Here is a 19199-nt window from a genome sequence, read left to right as displayed (position 1 = left end):
GCCCGCCCAGCACGTTTCCCGGCGAATTAGAGGAAGCGGGTCTGGTGATAGCATTTGATGACATGTCATCAATTGGTTTCCTTAAAGGGACCATGGCCAACTTTAATTTGGCATTTGTGCTGTCAGTGTTCTACAGCATTGAGGTGCTGCAAACACTGACAATCACTGCACAAAGGCACAGGACTGCACCCATATGCTTATGGAGGGAGTCACAGCATGCAGGGAGGTCCTCTTCCCTTCCCATGGGCGGGAGAGACCTCCCTAGGAGATCAACACAGCCTGGTTGGACATTGCAGAGGAGGGCACAAGAAGGGATGTCGTTAAGAGGACCTGGGTGCAGTGCCACAAACCTTTCAATGATCTCAGTAGATCACAAAACGTTAGTACAAAGCCACACTCAACTCCATCCTGTTGTGCCACTCATCACATCCCCATCACTCTGCCTTCCCTACCCTACTCCTGCATATCCTTCTCACACCAATTTACTTTGCACCTCCACCCATCCCTCTCTATTTATATTACACCTCACTAGCCACCCCTCACACTCACCCTCATCCTAGTGCAATCATACCAACTAACAACACACAAGGGTAGGCACTTGGGTGTTTTATGCAATGTTCCTGTAAAGTTTCTGTTAATGTGTTATCAAACATTGAAACCTTTATTTTCAACACTTTGCATTCTTGGGCAGATTTGTGTGCACCTTTGGAAGTGGCTTAGTGAGCTGCAGTGAATGGTGAGACATAACGGTACCCCCCGCAATGGTGATGATTGTGAAAGAAATGCCTTGGGCATTGTAGGGGTGCTTTATGGTGTTGGTGTGGTGTGGTGCCAACCTGGTGGATCATGTGGCAGCCAGGGTGTACAGTGTCAAGTGAAGTAAATATGGCCATGATGGGGCCTCCCAGGCAGCAATGTGCTCGGGTGCGGATGCCCTGTGTCCTGTGCAGCATCAGGTGATTGCGGAGAAGGTTGTTGGTGTTGTTGGTGCTGCTGGTGTGCCTGGTGCTGGGGCTGATTGTGGTGTGATTCTGAGGACCAATGTGAGAGAGTATAAAGGGCATCCATGTTGATGGAATAGATGGCAAGTGAAGTTGAGATGACAGAATCGATCAGTCAACGCTGAGAAAGGTAATGAGGTCAGACTGGATGGAGACTTGTGTAAAGACTTGCAGCATGGTGAATCTGTTGCGGAAATGCAGCGAGGAAGAGCTTGTGGCTGAGAGAAGATATCTCTGTAAGGTGGGAGCTTTTACTGTACATATGAAGCTGTCAACTCAACAGCTGATTCAATGGCCACTGAACTCCTGCCTCAGCTTCACAGACATGGTCCACGACCAGCATGGACCCCGTGGGCGAGCATGTAAAATCAAAAGGTGTGCTCAAATGCATTCTTAATGATCTCTAAACAAGGTCATAATTACCTGAATTGAGTCCCCCGCCACTGCGTGTCAGGTCTGCTCAGCGCTGACAGACCTGACACTGGGAAAGGCGTGTGGCAGCAGGTTCACAGTGGGATCCTGAACCGCTGGGGAAAAAATACACTTTCCCTCCTGGCCTGCCACCGATCGCACCCGCTGACCCCCCGGAAAATCTCGGCCATAGAATCATAGAATGGTTACAGCACAGAAGGCCATTTGGCCCATCGAGCCCATGCTGGCTCTCTACAAGAGCACTTCAACGAGTCCCACTCCCCTGCCCTTTCCCCATAGCCCTGCAATTTTTTTTCCTTCAGGTACTTATTAGTTCCCTTTTGAAAGCCATGATTTAATCTGTTTCTCAGGCAGTGCATTTCAGATTCTAACCACTCGCTGCGTAAAAAAGTTTTTCCTCATGTCGCCTTTGGTTCTTCTGCCAATTACCTTAAATCTGTGTCCTCTGGTTCTCAACCCTTCCGCCAATGGGAACAGATTCTCTCTATTTACTCTGTCTAGACTCCTCATGATTTTGAATACTTCTATCAAATCTCCTCTGAACCTTCTCTGCTCTAAGGAGAAAAACCTCAGCTTCTCCAGTCTATCCACATAACTGAAGACCCTCATCTTTGAAACCATTCTTGTAAATCTTTTCTGCACCCTCACTAAGGCCTTCACATCCTTCCTAAAATGCGGTGCCCAGAATTGGACACAATACTCCAGCTGAGGCCGTACCAGTGTTTTATAAAGGTTCATCATAATTTCCTTGCTTTTGTACTCTATGCCTCTATTTATATAGTCAATGTAGGTCAGCAAGGACATTTGTGGTGGTGAGTGGAACTTGGTGTGGAATAGGATATGGACAGCAGAGTTTTCCTGCCCATCAATTGGGTGAGCTGCCTATCATTGCAGACGTGTGGGCAGCCCATTAATGAAATCCTGCTAATGTGATCAGGCGACCGGTCCAATCACTCCAACCACGAACCACCCAAAATCCACCCGCAGTCAAAATCTGTCCCTATCGCTCGTGGCGCTTCTCTTGGGCTCAATCCAGATGGGCAAAGAGAGCACCCGCCCCAATCCTGTTCTAAACAGATGGAAATCAAGCTTGGTTTCATTTCAATGCATTCTAATATAATCAATAAAGACACAAATAAAAAAAAAGAAGACGCAGCTCCTTTTTGGCAAGACCATTTTAGGCTGGTCTAGAAGACCTGCTGAAAAATTATACTCTTCATTAAAGCGGCACAGATCCAGCCATTGTGCCTGATCCATTCCTGTGTTAGGGGCCTTAGTGACTGAAATATATATTCCAATCTGCACACCCACCTTCAGACAAGGCAATGGTTGGTCCGATCACCACTGACATGAGAACCTGGAAAATTGGAAAACTGGTTGATAATTCTGCCATCTTACTTCTGATTTGTCCCTAATCAGCTCTTCAGCAGTAGGTCGCAACCATCAGTATTAATATCAGTGAGAGAAATATTATTTCCCATGGTCCCATTACCATTAGGTAAAAATAATCAATAAAATATTAGACGATGCACTTACTAACAACAGAACTATCCAGCCTTGTGTTACTATAGTATTTCTTTCAAGCGAGTTGTTGCTTTTAATTATATGTAATTAATATATCTTGGTATTCATTACACAGTACTTAACAGCCATGACACATCTGAAATAAGCCTCAGGCAATGATTTTAACTGGCATTTCTGCCATAAAGACAAATGGATGATAACTGTGGTTTGGAATGTTGTCTCCCTGTGCTGCTGATGAGACCCTGTAAATCTCTTTTCGACTTGGGCATCCTAACCCATCATAACTAAATTATACACTGACCTTATACTTGTTCATAAAGTCTTGGATTATGAAAAAGATAACTGACAGGTAGAGGCCAAATTTGCATAATGAACTGTTTAAATATTCAGATCTCATTTGTGCTGTAAGGCATTATTTGTCCATAAGAGCCTTAACAACTACTGACCCTTTCAAAACCAACATCATTTGTCAAATCACATTACGTTCAAGTTGGCTTACTGACAGCTCTGATCATTCCCTAGATTTTCAAGCAACTATGAAATAAATTTTTGTGACATAGCCTTCCTTATGTATGCAAAACATTTCTTCTTAAGTTCTTCAGTGGTCACAAATATGTTACTTTGCTCTAAGGTAAAAGAACAGTGCGGGTCAGTTAAGTATGCAAAGTTGACATTTCATAACTCATTAACATATTCACGTATCAACATCTCCTCACACTACACTGAACTGCTGCATGTTTTCATGATTCTCACCTGCTGCACCTAACATAATCAATGTGGTATCAGATGGTCGTTTGTGCAGGAGGCCATTGGGGTCAATGTAGCTGGTTTAACGAGGAGATAAATGATGGCCTTTCTTTAAATTGAGAGACCTAGGTGAAGACTAGGTAAGAGTAAAAGGAAAGGTTAGCAATGTCAAGATGCCAAATTTAGGGTTTAAAGCTTGTAGATCGTAGGAGGAATGGAAGTGTGAGACAAGTAAAGATTTGCACAGTTTTGAGGTCTTGGGAAAGTATGGCCTAGAAATTAGATCGCGCCTGAAGTGGGGCCTGATGCAGCTCATGCTGCATTCATCTAAAGAGGCCAGCAGCAGGACCACAGCAAATTGATCTTCTGGCCTCATTTGTGTGTTATTGGCGAGTGCCAGTCATGACTCCAGGGGCAGCTTGCTGTGTGGGGTGGGGGGTAAATGAGATTGGCCGGCTGCGATGTTGGCCAAAGGCCTAAGGTAAGTCCAGGAAAGGGAGTGCCAATCAGGAGGTGCGTGAGTGTGGCCCAGCTGTGGTCCGCAGTTTTAACGTGAAACTAGGAGGAGCACTCATGCTCTTCCTGGTTCCACATTCAGGTAAGTAAAAAACCTTTAACTTACCTTTGGACCGCCAGTTTGGCTGCTGTGCGGCTGAGAAAACTGACCACAGCATGCATGGCTCATACTAAATTAATTTAGCAGTTACATGCTAAATTCTGAAACCACATGATCCAAAAATTACATGTTGGTCATCCTGGTATAGTAAGAATGAAAAGATTAGTTAGAATGCACTTGTGGTGACAGATTATCTGGTCATTATCACATTGCTGTTAGTGGGAGTTTGCTGTGCGCAAACTGGCTGCCACGTTTCCCACATTACAACAGTGACTCCACTTCAAAAGTACGTCATTGGCTGTAAAGCGCTTTGAGGTATCCGGTGGTCGTGAAAGGCGCTATATAAATGCAAGTCTTTCTTTTCTATTTCTCTAGTTATCAACATAGAAGATGCTGTTTATGAGTGCAAGCCTAACCTAACAAGATCAACTTACCTGTAAACCCTGCGGAAACTAATACAGGAAACTTTGTGTTATCCGGAGGCTAAGTGTCTGGCAAGCTCGAGCCACCGGCAAAAATCAGGAGCCATTTTGTTAGGTTTCTTTTCTTCTCGTGGCTTTTTTTTCAACAGTCAGGCTCTGAAAAGTCTCTCTGAAGCTGTTGCTAAGCTACAGAGATGCTTCCAAGGTACGGGCCGACTGTTTAGAAGCTGTTGCTAAGCAACAGTGTTTGTTGTCAGATACGGAGATGAAAAGCTCCGTATGTTTCAACATTAACGCTGGTGTGTCCGGCAGTTTTGAGGGAACGGCAACAGCTCGGTCCCGTCGGTGCCGGATAGCACAAAGTTTCCTGTACTTGGCAATGGCCAACAAAATCATGGCAGTGTATTCATGCTAATTTCGCACAGCTGAAGACACCAAAATTTGTACTTGTTTTGGATTCTCATTGTAAATGGCTCAAAGTGGTTCTGATGTCATTAATCGGTGCAAAGGCAATATTGACATTTTTTGGTATTTGTTTGCCTGATATGGACTTCCTGTAGAGCTGGTCTCTGACAATGTTTTTCAATGTCCTTTTTGGTCATACAATGTTTCTCCATTTTTTAATAAGAATGGTGTGTCTCATACTACTTCTCCACCCAGACACCAACAGCCAAATGTATCCTCACTAAATAAGGTGCTATAAGATCCTAGCAGTTGACCGTAGAAGATTATTTTTAACCATTCAAAATCCATTTTTTATTGAATTACTCCCACCTCAAAAATGGACTTGGAAGCATGGAGGAAGTGAAGCAATGCAGGAAAATAATTTTACATAATCTTCACTCACAATTTTCTCTCCTCCCATCCGTTAGTGGAAGTGTTGACATTCTGCTGTTCCGCTGGCATGCGTGCCCACTACTACATTGCCAAGTGGACAATATTCATGTGTAAGCCTTTATTTTGAGTGTTGGCAGGCTCTTCAATCATGGGGGCAAAATTGTATAGATGAATCCTGTCCCAGTTCAGTGTCTACACATGCAAACATCCAACAGGGGTTGCTGGATAGCAATCAGGACTGTGAATATGGCTGATTTTCCCCTCCCTATCCCAGGTGCACTGAGACCAATTATCATACCCCAGCCACTGCTGTGGCTGAAATTTGCTAACTAAGCACAGACTGAGGCTCAATTACTGGATAAAATAAGCCATTTGGGGAGCTAAAAAAAAGTATCTCAAAATTAAAAGGGTAAATTAGCTTAGATTAGGTGGGATAAAAGTTAAAATAATAGAAATAGAAGAATAATTCTACTTTATTGCTTCATATTCTAATAATTTGAAGTATAAATTTATCTAAATCTAATGGAAAGCTGTTCTTCGGAGTATCCTGAACCAAACCATTCAGTTTTGCAAGTCTAATGGTTCTTTTTCATAGGAAAGTAGTGAAGCTGAGCTCAAATGATTCTATCACCAATGATAGAAAATGCTGGAGATACTCAGCAGGTCAGGCAGCATCTGTGAAAAGAGAAACAGAGTTAACGGGGTCGATTTTCAGTGTGCCGTGAGGTGGGCTTTTAGGCGTGCGGGGGGCTAAAATCCCGAATTCGGGGGTCCCGACACCATCCCGCCCAAAACCCGCCTCCACGTAAGTTTCAAAGGAGGCGGGTACCCGCCCCGCACTGGGACCCGCTGACCCGAGGCAGGAAGGGATTAGTGCCAATTAACTGCCTGTTAACAGGTAGTTAACAGGCAGTTTTTAGCCTAATCCCTATTTTGAGGGGTGTCGTGTGGGATTCCCGACGGCTCCAAACCACGCCAGGTTAGAGCAGGCAGGCCATTGGGTTGAAGGACTTGGAGGGGTCGCGATGTCGGTGCTCAGGTGAGTGATGGGTGCATGAGTGCAAAGGTAAGTGTGTTTGGTGTGTCTAAAGTGTGTAAAGAAGTTTAAATTACCTGTACTTACCTTAACAGCCTTTCTTCCTCTAGGTTTCGGGAGTCCATCACTCAGCCGGCACTGAAAGCAAAATGGCTGCGAGCTGTCAAAAGGGACAGCCTTCAGCTTTCATTGCCAGTGAGAGTTCTAACTGAGTCTGTGTAGAAGGACTCAGGTTAGAAGTCAGACTGTCAGTGTTTGACAGCTTCAAACAGCTGTGAAACACTGATATTTCATCTGTCAAGAAATTTCAGTCTGTGACATCACCTGTGACACTGGGCGGGCTCAACAAGGTCAATCAAGGGAAAATCGTGTGGATTGGCCGGACGTCGATGTAGGCGGGACTAAAACCCAAAAGTTGTAGTCCCGCCTCCTTCCCGACAGCTTAATGAAAATCGACCCCAACGTTTCAGGTCTGTGACCTTTCATCAGACGAAAGGTCATCGACCTGAAACATTAACTCTGTTTCTCTCTTCACAGATGCTGCCTGACCTGCTGAGTATCTCCAGCATTTTCTGTTTTTATTTCAGATTTCCAGCATCTGCAGTATTTTCTTTTTGTATCACCAATGATGGTTGTCAACCACTTTATTGAGTTTTTATCTTCATGGAGAATAGTGTTTTGTTCATTAAAAGTTCTATTATTCTTGTTTTCATATGTATTCATCTATTTTTTGAATCATAGTTCCATTGATGCTGAGAGCATTCCTGTCCTTCACCCGAATTGTCATTCTTCATGTGTGGAACCAAGCAGTGAATGTTGGTTACTTTATTGCCAACACCACCCAAGTCCTCAATTAACATTCACAATTTCCAGCAGGGTCCACTTCAGAGCAATCAGGAGCTGGAGCTATGGCTCTTTTTGGTCCTAAAGCTGCACCAGTTGAGGTTAGTTAACTGCACAGGCTGAGAATCAAACCTGGGTCTTTCTGGTCTGTGTTGATATTAGTATTACATTGAACCTTTATCCATTCAACCATCAGGGGCACATAATTTGATTCTTTAACTACACAATGAGTTAGCCCAGCATGGTAGAATCCTATGCCTTTAAATGTAGGATTACTTCTGAATCAGTTACTTGAATATTTACATTCTCCAGAAATTTTATTTCACTGAGCAGATATATTGTAATTATATAATCGATTATATTCTTTTGCATACTCATTACTGATAATGTATGCTAGCATTTGTATACCCTCCCTGTGGTTGGGAAGATGCTGATTAAAACAATATTGCCAGCAGTCAGTTGATTTCTCTAGATGCTTAATTTTGTTTTATTTTGGTTTAATTTGCTTGATTGTTACATACAGTATTCATGAGTTGAATAATATTTATACCAAATAAAATTTTGATTCAGACAGATTAATCCTCTCTAATTATTCAACAGATGAAACACGAGCAAGAGAATCCCAATGAATCCATCAACCTGAGGCAGTGAATACAACGTCAAGCTACTTTCTGATTTCAAGTGGAAAACAAACTAATTATGTGGAAATATGGTAATTTAATGTGCTGTAGGACTGGTTCCTCATCTCATTAGTGTTGATCTTTATTATCTACTCCCTGTGTTATTTCTTCCAGGAAGAAATGCCCTTTCTAAGCACATAAACAATTTTGACCAGTCTGCCATGTTCATAAAGTTAATTTACATAATTGGAAGTTACTGTTCGGTAGAAGTGATTTTTTCAAAATGGATAATTATCATTTGCTGCATTATGTCTATGCTAATGCTCAGTTTCTAATTATAAGTAAGAATAAGCAAACCATATTTCTGGTTAGGGATATTTACGTCTGTACTCCCTGACACTTGGCCATCAAATCTGGGAGTGCATGGAAAAAGTAGCAATTTGTCAGATTACAATATCTGTTTTATTCTTACAATATTCTTATGCTTTGTTTTGCCTAAATAATAGTTCCCTTCACCAAATTACATCAACTGTCATGCAATATATATTGCTGATTTTTGCCTCCTGCATGATGGCCCTCATTCTCTGTTTCTTTTTTGTAATTGTTCCTGGGATGTGGGCATCGCTGGCAAGGCCAGCGTTTATTGCCCTTGAGAAGGTGGTGGTGAGCCACCTTCTTGAACTGCTGCAGTCTGTGTGGTGAAGGTACTCCCACAGTGCTGTTAGGGAGGGAGTTCCAGGATTTTGAACCAGTGACGATGAAGGAACGGCGATATATTTCCAAGTCAGGATTGTGTGTAACTTGGAGGGGAACTTGCAGGTGATGGTGTTCCCATGCGCCTTATGCCCTTGTCCTTCTAGGTGGTAGAGGTTGCGAGTTTGGGAGGTGCTGCCAAAGAAGCCTTGGTGAGTTGCTGCAGTGCATCTTGTAGATGGTACACACTGCAGCCACGGTATGCCGGTGGTGGAGGGAGTGAATGTTTAAGGTGGTGGATGGAGTGTCAATCAAGTGAGCTGCTTTGTCCTGGATGGTGTCGAGCTTCTTGAGTGTGTGATGGAATACTCTCCAGGCAAGTGGAGAGTATTCCATCACACTCCTGACCTGTGCCTTGTAGATGGTAGAAAGGCTTTGGGGAGTCAGGAGGTGAGACACTCGCCGCAGAAAACGCAAGGCACTTCTCCAGCAGAATCCAGCAAAAATCAGCCCTATCAAAAATTCCTGCCCCCCCTCCACCCTGAAAAGGTGCAATTACTGACTTACGCCCTTCCACAACCCAAGAATTTCAGCGCCACTATCTTGTATCAAAGCTAAAATAAATTTGTGTCACTGAACGGAATGTGGAATCACCTTCAAATAACTGATTTCAGAGAGATTCTGATATACACTTAGTTCACATATTGGTTTGATTTGAGGGGATGGGTGATTTATTATTCCCATATGCTTTTTTTTGTTTCAAACTATTTTACATGGACTGTAGCTATTTCCTCAGGGTCACACCATAAGAGCAGCAAAGTAACTGATACCTAATCTATGTTCATTATTTTAATTAAAGGATATAATTTAAAAGCTGCTCTTAATTGAGGGGACGGGGAATTCTTCTCCCTGCATATACTTAGCTATGTTCTGAAACAATTCTAAATATATTGTAACCTTTCCTTAGGAAGTAACTACAGCCTAATGTCTACTAATTACTTTACTTAAGTTATAATGTTACACCTGAGGCAATATGTATTTCCAGATGGAATCCTACATTTATAGCATACAGTTGCCATTGAAAACCCACAGAAGAAATGGCAGCAAAAATTTACTTCACATAATCTCCTCCTTAAAGTGGGGCCAGCCCCAGCAGTAAGAGCTCTAATGAATGAGCAACTCATACTGGGGAAGATATGTACATCCATCCTTTGGCTGAGACATTGGGTGAGACCTTATGTGCAGCAAACAGCTCCTGCAGAGGCTTCACCAGCATGCCCATTGATTTAAATGGACAGAAAATGATGGGACAGAGCCCCTGCCATGTTCTGATAAGCACGTTAGGCTCTGACAAAGGTGTGGGGTGTCAGAAAATTTTGCCCATTTAGCCAAGGTCCAGTGATTCAGGTGGACGATAAAGATCCAATGGAACAATTCAAAGAAGAGCAGCGAGTTCTCCCATTCCTCTCAATCAATATCCATGCACCCAAAAAAAACTAACTGGTAATTCAGTTTATTGCTGTTTGTGGGTTCAGGCTGCTTCTCTTGACAGATTTATAACTGTGTTGCTCAGACGTGGTGAGGTTGCTGAGGGATGTCATGGGTTACATTTTATCCCTTGTCCTCCAGCAGCTATTCTGTCACTTTGGTGGAAGGGTCAAATATTGGGGGCATGGTTGAGTATCACAGGATGAATGCATTGTGACAGTTGCATGGTTTGTGCACAAACTTGCATGATCCTTTTTCTGCGATTAGAGATTAGCTGAACAGTAATGTAGTGATGGCCCTTCCTGTTCAGACATGCTGCTGGCTGGCATTCTAGTGCCTTGATGGCAACAGGCACACACTCGATGGCCCTACTGGCCGCCTTCTGTGCTGTATGATTCTATGTCTGCAGTCAATAATATCCTGGACATGAGGGAAGCCAGCCACTGTTGCAAATCTCTGAGCTCTCCCCTGTTGACTGTTGAGGTGAGTGGGGAAAGTGACTGGAAAGAACCAGTGGCAAAGAGGTTAAGGGCTGTGGTGATTTTTGACAGCCATTGGCAAAGCATGGTCCCCTGGTCCAGCAGGCAGCAGTTGCTGTTGCAGCCTGCCTGGAGAAACACAGCCTCCTGATGCACTGCTATTCAGATAGATTCAAGAAACCGACTCTTGGCATCTACACCCTATGTGCTGGGTATGGCCTCATACAAACAGCCCACCTCACCTGCTGTTTTCTAATAGGCCCAGCTACTGCTTATTCTGGTTGCTTTACCTCTTTCTCCATCCAATAGGACTGACAATAATAGCACCCAAGAACTTGCTGAAAATAAGAAAGTCAAAAATCTTGGAAAGGAGCGACATTTGAAGCTGGAATCTCTCCTGACAATCCAAACAGCACAATGGCTCACAGATCCTGTGATCCAATTACCGGCAGCTGAGTGGCCCTTTAAATACTACTTCAGTATTCTGAGAGATGAGAGAGGTTTCACTGGCAGGTTAGGTGCTGGGCAGGACTTCCACAATTTCACGTTAAATGGCGTTGGGGTCCTAATTGCAACATAAGACCCCGATTGCCAAGGGCCGCAATTTCCCCAACCTGCGCGGGTCTGTGGCGGGCGAGGGCGGTGGCAGGTCCCGACCCCGCTGCTGGCTCCATCCCGGCCTCCAACATGACTTTCCCGAGATTGGGCTTGTTAAGCCCACCCAGCAAGTTTCGCGGTCCAGTTGAAGGAAGCGGGTCTGATAACGTAATTTGATGACGCGTCATCAGCTGGTTTCCTTAAAGGGACCATGCGCAAATTTACTTTGACAGTTGTGCTGTCAGTGTTCTACAGCATTGAGGTGCTGCAAACACTGACAAGCACTGCACAGAGGTGCACGGCTGCACCCAGGCTCTCTTATGACTCCCTCCATATGCTTATGGAGGGAGTCACAGCAGACAGTGAGGTTCTCTTCCCTTCCAATGGGTGGAAGAGACTGCCCTGTAATGATCAGTAACCTGTCATTCTAGAATGGTACACTAGGTGGAGCTGTATGTTGCTGTTTGTTTAGCTGTATGTATATAAGAGTGGGACTACCCATGATGCACTAGGCTACCCAGAAGGCAGTAGTCAAGATGGATACTGTACCAAGTCCACATGGCATGAATAAAGTGACTAGCTAGAAGCTAGCTGTTCATAATGAAAACGACTAGTTATTAATGAACATAACATGCCCCAGGAGATCAATGCAGCCTGGTTGCACATTGCACAAGAGGACACAAGCAGGGATGTCATCAAGAGGACCAGGCTGCAGTGATGCAAACCTTTCAATGATCTCAGTAGATCACGAAGTGTGACTGCAAAGCTACACTCAACCTCATCCTGCTGTGCCCCTCATCACATCCCCATCACTCTGCCTTCCCTATCCTGCTCCTGCACATCCTTACTCACACCAACTTACCTTGCACCTTCACCCACCCCTCTCTATCTACATTATCACTTCCCCATCTCACTAGCCTTCCCTCACACTCACCCTCATCCTAGTCCAATCATACCAACTAACAACACACAAGGGTAGACGCTTGTGTGTTTTAGCCAATGTTCATGTGAAGTTTCTGTTAATGTGTTGTGAAACATTGAAATCTTTATTTTCAACACTTTGCGTTCTTGGACAGATTTGTGTGCACCTTTAGAAGTGGCTTAGTGAGTTGCAGTGACTGGTTGAGGCATAATGGTACCCCCCACAATGGCAATGATTGTAAAAGGAATGGCTTGGGCATTGTAGACATGCTTTATGTTGTTGGTGTGGGATGGTGCCAACTTGGCACATCATGTGGCAACCAGGGTGTACAACATCAAGCGAAGTAAATCTTGCCATGGTGAAGCCATCCTTGGCGCCCCGGGCAGCAATGTGGTCGGGTGCTGATGCCCTCTGTCCTGTGCAACATCAGGTGATTGCGGAGAAGGTTGGTGTGGTTGCTGGTGCTGCTGGAGTGCTTGGTGTTGCTGGTGTTGCAGCTGATTGTGGTCAGATTCTGAGGACCAAGGTGAGAGAGTATAAACCATACCCATGCTGATGGAATAGATGGCAGGTGAACTTGAGATGACAGAAGTGATCTGTCAATGGTGAGAGAGGTTGTTTCCAATGAGGTGACACTGGATAGAGAATTTGTTCCAAACACTTGCTAGCTCTGTAAAGGTCAATCTGTCTTCCAAATTGGGCCTATACTCATTGGAGCTTAGAAGAATGAGAGGTGATCTTGTTGAAACATGTAAGATTCTGAGGGGGCTTGACAGGGTAGATGCAGGGAGGATGTTTCCCCTCATGGGGGAATCTAGAACTAGGGTGCACAGTTTCAGGATGAGGGATCACCCATTTAAAATGGAGATGAAGAGGAATTTCTTCTCTTAGAGGGTCGTGAATCTTTGGAATTCTCTACTCAAGAGAGCTGTGGAGGCGGAGTCATTGAATATATTCAAGGTGAAGATAGACATATATTTGAGCTACAGGGGAGTCAAGGGTTATGGGGAGCAGGCAGGAAAGTGGAGTTGAGGCCAAGATCAGATCAGCCATGATCTTATTGAATGGCGGGGCAGGCTCGAGGGGCCGAATGGCCTACTCCGGCTCCTATTTCTTATGTCCTTAAATGCAGTAAGCAACAGCTTCTGAGCTTGGAAAGTGAACAGCTGTGAGATGGAAGCTTTTGTAGGGTTCTCAAAATTCCCACATTCCCCAAAAGTTATGGATAAAGGGACCCTGTATGGACAAGTTATTAAAAAAGTGTACCCAAAATGGCTTCTGTAACCTCGTGACCAAAACCGACAGGATTTTAAAATCAAGGCCCTGCAAACAGGCAGGCCCTGAAACGAAACCTAACATGCAGGAATCTGTGAAAAGACTTTGTAAAGCCAGACAGATAAGTAAACACAGAATATGCATTCTTCACCTTGGAACAGATCAAGCCAGGGTGGCTCTAATCTGAAAGCCATCTAATCTTCGCAAAAATAATCGGTAACAGCTCACAGGTAGCTGCCAAGTCAGGAAACCCAATTAAGCTTCATAAATGACAAACAGCCAGGATATCGAAGCTATTATACCAGGAGACAACCGCCCCAGAAGTCGTTAAAGTAAATGGCTGTAATCATTTTAAACGAGCCCGCCAAAAGTTAGACAAAGGACTGACCTGATTTGGCGCGCAGATAAGGGTGAAGAACCAGGTATAATTGTAGGCCCATCAGTAGTGATCGGTCTCTTATCTCTCAGCTCTTGCCACTTGCCTCCTGCTCCAGGCTCCTGCCTCTCGCTCTCGTGCCACATGGTGGGCCCTCTTCTCCCTCCCCGCACTGCTCAACACCAAGGATGCCCATTACACCGGGGCTAAATGCGGGAGGAGAACGAGAACCCGATTCGAAAACACACAGGACACACAGGCCACAAACGGGCAGATGAGACGAGACGAGACAAAGAATACGGTAAATCGATAAGGGCAACGGGAAGACGTGTTGGGGGACAGATGCCTAGTTATAAGCTGGCGTTTGATAAATAAGTTGGCGTTGAATGCATGGACAGTAAAACCCCAATTGACGAATAAGTTGGCATTCGAAGCATGGATAGCAGCGTCCATGACGAATAAACTGGCGTTCAAAGCATGGGTAGTAAAATCAGTTTGACAGTATAAACCACCAACCGAGCCCCAACCATTTTAAAAGAAACCCGTCAGCGACCAAACCGCCCGAGGAAGAAGAAGAAGACCCATCGCGACTCGACGACGACGTTAGCTGAGGAAAAGGAGGGTGATTCGCATAAGCAACTCCATCGCCTCACCCTGTGACCACATGGTGACGAAGTACCCCAAAGGACAGCAAGAACGGACCTCAAAACTCACCACCATTAAAAGTCAACAGGTTTTGAATTGGTGAGCATAAATCCCTGGCCCCTCATAGCTTAATCTAGTTAGGTATTGGGGGTGGGATAAGGATAAGAGGATTTTTAATGTAGTTGTTTCCCTCGATGTGCCGTGTGTTCCCCATTCCCATATAAGTGTAATTGTTTATGCCTGTAACTATATCAGTAATTCTCAGTAAGATTGTGTTTTATTCTGCCTTTAATAACATTTTGGTTTTCTTGCACCAAACCACTTGTCTACTCGATTTTCCATATCGCCGCCTGTACCTAAGTCCGGTGTCTAGAACCCAGGGGTGTGGGAGCGATTCGAACCGCTCAGAGACAGTCAGAGGTGAAGCTGACTGGGCACACGCCACCCCTACAGAAATGGCGACCGCGGCAGGACTCCGGCAACAGGGATGCGATACAGTAGACAATGGTTCGGACGAGCAAACCATGATGGAGGAAAGGATTTCTGATTATGTGTTTAGTAAGGTGAATATCACGAAGAAGTGGATCACCAATCTGTTGAGGGCTGGGCGTCCGGTAGATGCCGCAGCTAAGTGGACAGAAGGGAGGGAGCACAAGAAATCCCTAGAGAAGGCAGTCTGGCTGATGTGTTTCAAAAAGCAGGTCCAGCTTCTGGACAGGCTCGTTGCAACACAGGCAGCCGAGTTAAAGGAGTCAGCCCTGGAGATCCAGGACAAGGCTCTAGCAGGGGAGAAGTTACTGGTAGCATTGCAGGCCCTGAATCAGGAAAGGATACATTTAATGGGAGAACATAAGGCCAAGTTGGAATACCTACAGTGCCAGGTCACTGAAGCCAAGGGTAATTAGTTGAGGTTATGGGAAAAGAATGCCCGCCTAGCAAGACAAGTAAGAGAACAGGAGGCGAAAGAAAAGAGGTAAAGGCAGCTTACAAGTTAGCGAGCGAACAGAGGTTTGAGGATGCAGATCATGGCCCCTGCAAGGAACAGATAGAAAATCTGAGCCTGGCCCTGAGGAAGGCAAAAGGCATGGTGTGCCTCATAAGCCCGAAGGCAGGCCAAGTGGATTTTATGGGGAACGAGGGGAGAACAGTTCAGACATCACTGGTAGTGCCAAGGGATGACCCGGTTGAGGAACAGGAGGTCACACGACCACCACCCATAGCGCCAGGTTTTTAGCGAGGTCTGGCAGCAAGGGGGGGTGGAGTCAGGGGTGGGAGCGGAGGTGGAACAGGTCCCGCAAGAGAGGCCGGAGCCGGGACCAATGTGCCCAGCCCGGCATCGGAGGTTCGGCCCATCCATTAATGGCGACGACGAGGGACCCCTCCAAAACCAGTTCGTATTACCCTAAGCACCCAACAGCTTAGGGCTATGGTGAGCCATATCCCAAAGCTCTCTGAAAAAGGGGACACCTCGATCCACTTCAGGGAAGTAGAGCAGGCAGCCAGCGTCAACGACTGCGATGGTGCTGAGCAGGCCAAAATGCTGCTATTCTCCCTGGAGAGTAGGCTCCTCCAAACCCTCTCTGACGAGTGTAAGAAGGGGCAGTGCAGGTATGAAGAGCTCAGGGATGAAGTTCTGGAGGCCATGGGGATGAATGAGGGAAGTCCTTTCTCCCGTGTGGAGAAGACCGTTCAGCTCACAGGGGAAACCCCGCAGGCTTTCTCGGACAGGTTATGGCCGGTTTATAGGAGCGCCTGTCCTGGGGCACCTAATCGAGCATTCCTGAACCAGGGTCAGCTGGCCCACTGGCTCCGTTGCCTGGTGGCAAACAGCTTGCCACAGGTCCGGGCCAAGGCGAAAGTCTGGTTCGACCCCAAGAATCCCCTGACCACCGAACTTACGGTGATCAGACAGTTGACCCTAGCCTATAAGAACAGTAGGGGAACCGATGCACACCCACCCAAGGGGAAAGTGCATGAGTTAAAACCCGGACAGGGTAGGAAGGAGTGGCATCAGGAAGGGAATAACACCCCCAACACAAAGCTGAATTGCTACGGGTGTGGGAAGGATGGACACTGGAGGAAGGAGTGCAAAAACCCTTGGAAAGATAACAAGGGAAAGATTTCCACAGCCCCAGCCGAAAAGGCAGAGGCAGGAATCCCTCCCGTCGCGGTCGAGCCATTTTTGGACACCATGAGATCCTTATTGACTGGCCAGGGGAGAGTAGCAGCCGCTACCGGTGCTCTGACCCCATCAGCCCCATCCAACCCACAGCCCTGACTAGAGCCAGCGCAGCCTGTTTACCTGTGTTCCCTTCGGTACGATGAATGGAAAAGACCCCTCATGGAGATGGAGGTAGAAAAGGTGAAGGGGACCCATCTATTGGACACGGGGGCATCATGCACCGTGGTCTACTCAGCTAACCCCACCACCTTGCCTCTATCTAACAGGGTCCCATACGGTCTGTCGGGATTCACAGGCAAAGAACAGGCCGGCTCGTTTTCCATCCCGCTCGCCATTCATTTAGGACCACTCTGCTCTAAGTGGACCTGTGTCCTAATGAAGTGGGAAGTGGAGGGTGGAAGAGGGGTCCTGGGAGCCGACTTTATTGTAGGCCATGGGATCCTGGTCGATTTAAGAAATCATTGCCTATGGGGGGCAAGTACAGGAAAGGATGGCGAGGTAGTAGTGATCCCCGGGAAAGAAGGGAAGGGGACCCTATGCACCATTATTGCCCAAGGAGGGTTATAACCTCGAGCTCATGGTCAGTAACATCCCAAACGAGTTCCAGGCATTCGTGCAGGCCCACCTAGCCACATTTGCCACGCACAAACATGACTGCGAGAGGGTCAACGGGTTTGAGGTCAGCGTAGACGGGGACCCCATGGCCCGACCACAGAAACAGTATAACTTCCCCAGGGAAGCGGAGCCAGACATGGAAGCTGCCATGTCCTCCTTAGTACAGCAGGGGGTTCTGAGACTGATAGACACCCACGTAAACTCGCCACTGTGGCCGATTAGAAAGCCAGACAATTCCTAGAGGGCCACAGTGGACTATCGGGTGCTCAACAGCAACAGCACCCACGGTAGCAGCAGTTGCCGACCTGATCGGTAGTATCCCAGCATCCGCGACCACTTTCACGGTGCTGGATATTTCCAACGGGTTTTGGTCCATCCCTTTAAGGAGGGAGGATCAGTACAAGTTTGCCTTTATGTTTAAAGGGCAACAGTACACCTGGAACTGTTTGCCTCAGGGCTTCCACAACAGCCCCAGAATTTTCCATCAGTGCATGGCAAACAGTTTAAAGGATTTCAGCCAGCCCAGACAGTTGGTACAGTATGTGGATGACCTGCTTCTCTTCACCGACATGAGAGAGGAGCATGGCCCACTACTGGCCGAACTGCTGGAGCTGCTCGGGCAGAAGGGTTTTAAAGTAAATCCCAAGAAAGCGTAGATCGGCCAGCAGGAGGTGAAATTCCTAGGCCTGACCGTACGCGCTGGAGAAAGGGCCATAGATAAGGCTAGGAGAGAAGCGGTACAAGAGTTACCAGTCCCCAACACAGTCACGGGTGTGAGGTCGTTTCTAGGGCTAACCAGGTACTGCAGGGACTTTATTGAAGACTATGCAGCCACAGCAGCCCCTCTGCTCCGACTCCTGCACAAGGGAGTGGAGTGAGCTTGGGATGAGGGTTGCCAGGCAGCATTTGTCAGGCTCAAGAAGGACTTGCAGACCGCACCAGCTCTAGGGGCTATAGATGGGGGAAAGAGTTTTTCCTGGAGGTAGCAGCCAGCGGGGACAGCCTGAGTGCTGTGCTGCTCCAAGAGCGGCATGGCAGGCTGAGGCCGGTGGTCTACTCCTCCAGGATACTCACGGATGTGGAGAGGAGCTATTCCAACTGTGAGAGGCACCTCTTGGCCACACATTGGGCTGTGAAAAGATCACTGATCTTCACAGGCACCTCTCCCATCACCCTCCTCACCCATCACACACCCACCCAGATGCTCCTGGATGGGAGGATCAAGGATGGGACCGTGAGCAGTGCCCGCATTGCTCGCTGGACCCTGCTCCTCTCACAGATGGACCTCAAGGTGAAGGGTCTCTGCGAGCCAAAGCTCGCAGCCAACCTGGTATATCCTGGAACAGCCCACTGGTGTTCCATAGAAGGGGTTTGGGAAGTGGACATAGGTTTACGGGCCGGGATACACCCCACAGGCCGCGAGATCTATGTGGACGGCTCCAGCACGGTATCTGCTGGCGAGCGACTCACGAGGTACGGAGTTTATGACCCAGCAGCAAACATTGCCCTGGCGATTAAGCTCCCCAGCACCATGAGCGCCCAGCAGGCTGAACTGTCCGCGGTAGTGTACGTCGTTACACACCCAGAAATCTTCCCCACCCCATACACGATTTGCTCGGACAGCATGTTTACGTGCAGTTCGTGTACGGAGTACCTGGCCATCTGGTCCCGCTGCGGATACACCTCCGCTGACGGGAGACCCCTCACTGTGAAACCCCTGCTGGAGAAAATCCTAGCAGCAGTGGGAAGTTTTCATCCACAAGGTGAAGTCCCATTCCTCCACAGAACCACGTAGTCAAAGCAACCAGCAGGCTGACATGCTCGCTAAGGAGGGTGCCTGCACAGGCAC

This window comes from Somniosus microcephalus, chromosome 3 (genome assembly GCF_052327205.1).
Source record: "Somniosus microcephalus isolate GS21.2 chromosome 3, FLI_Smic_1.0, whole genome shotgun sequence".
NCBI classification, from domain to species: Eukaryota; Metazoa; Chordata; class Chondrichthyes; order Squaliformes; family Somniosidae; genus Somniosus; species Somniosus microcephalus.
The sequence above is the reverse complement of the archived record's forward strand: the minus strand, read 5'-3'. Positions refer to the sequence as shown.